The sequence below is a fragment of the Cibotium barometz genome, chromosome 2 (assembly GCF_041138505.1).
Source record: "Cibotium barometz isolate CiBa-2024 chromosome 2, ASM4113850v1, whole genome shotgun sequence".
NCBI classification, from domain to species: domain Eukaryota; kingdom Viridiplantae; phylum Streptophyta; class Polypodiopsida; order Cyatheales; family Cibotiaceae; genus Cibotium; species Cibotium barometz.
In genome coordinates, this window is record NC_141047.1 from 42,996,507 (window position 1) to 42,998,412 (window position 1,906).

The window sequence follows — 1,906 nt, forward strand, 5'->3', positions numbered from 1 at the left end:
TACAAATGATCATGTTATGTCATAGGTGTTTGCCATGTAATGTTGTGGCCTTGTAAGTTTGCTAGGGAATATAAAATGGCAGTTTAAGATCATAATATGGTGACTTCATTTCTAGACACTCTTCGTCTAGACACATCCCATACCACTCTCCCCTTATATCTTCATATTGCAAAAGAGTCCATGTGAACTCTATGGTTATGGCTTCATCTGGTAATCCCTCTAATACTACAACGTTTGCAACCATCTTAAGTAAAGCTCTTTAATCTTTCATGCAACTCAAAGAAAAGGAACCCAGATCAGATGCTGTTTTGGAGGCATGGACAACAACGTCTGAAGTAAATGAGGTCTACAAGAAACTAAAAACATACCAAGCGATAGACCTTGCAGACAAGAATATGCTAGAGGTGAAAGCAACTTTAGCCATTAGGATGTGGAGAGCTTTCGGCATCATTGAAGAGGCAAAGGAGGATCCTCTAAGAGCTGAAGTTTCCACCTTCATTCGCAAGCTAGGGTAGACGGAAAAGGCGAAGATAATAGTTGAGGCTCAAAATGCTTTTATATAGTATCTTTGTAAAGAAGTACAAATGATCGTGTCATGTCGTAGGTGTTTGCCATGTAATGTTGTGGCCTTGTAAGTTTGCTAGGGAATATAAAATGAAAGTTTAAGATCATAATATGGTGACTTTGTAAACGAGTTGCAATGGTAGTTATAACTTGATATGGATTGATAGTTGTAAATGAGTTGCAATGTGTATAGTGCTCTTGTATCCATCCACTCCTCTCCTCTACTGTCACCATGAGTCATAATGTGCGAGACCATAGAGAGTTGATAGAGGGAAGGAAGTGTAGAGAGAGAACCGCTAGCGTAAACACCAAAAAGCGCTCGCTCAAAAATGCTCGCCACCAAAAAAATACCCTTTTATAATTTGGTGTCATTAATTGTATGGTCAAATGAGAAAAATGTGAGCTAATGTAATGTACAAAGAGTAGTGAAAGAATCGAAGGCGGCGGCGGCTAGGAGGAAATTGCTCGAAGTTGACCTCTTATGGTGGGTGTAACAGTTGAGGTTAGGGTTTTTCCACAATTGATATTCCCATCAATCTTCATACATGTTTTGTTTACGTATGAAACACCTCGTAATGTTTATTAGGGTATGAATAGCATTGCTTCTTCGACCTTAGGGTATATATATATATTTTTAAAGAAAGTAATCTTGGGGGTAGCATGGAGAGGGTACCTTTGCTACATGGATGTAATCAAAAGGGGGGCACGAACTTGCGTTGCTAGTTATAAACCTAAAAGCCATAGGCTTTACTTATTGCTGCTGGAGAGGCATTAACGCCCTTGGAGCTGTGCATTAAACCCTAGTCGACGTTGGTGCCGTTTATTGCATTGGGCTGGAGTATGCGTTGTAGGAGGAGGTGTTGGTAATGATTGCAGTAGTGTGATGGTTGAAGAAGCCTTGGTCGTCAGTTGAGGCTAGCATCATGTTGGGGACGGAGCTTGTTTGGATAAAGGTTGTACATGTCGCTCTTGTCGGTGAGCTGGTACTTTGCGAAAGTACTCGGGGTCGAGGTATCCCAACGTGCTCTCGTGCATGTGGAGATGTGGGTGGCATCCACCATCACGAGGCGAGAGAGACTGAAGTCGGAGACGCATGCTTGCATGTGGTGGTCGAGGAGGATGTTGCTTGATTTGATGTCACAGTGGTAGACACAGTGGAGGTAGGTGTGAACATCACGTTGGGTTGCTCGATTTGACGTCACGGTGGTGCGAAAGGTGGTGACACAATGGAAGTAGGCGTGAACATCATGCTGGGGAGCTGCCACGTGGTCGAGCAAGAAGGTGCCACGTGGTAGGTTCCCAATAAGAAATAGTAGAACTAGAAGTAGAAGAAGTAGAGGTA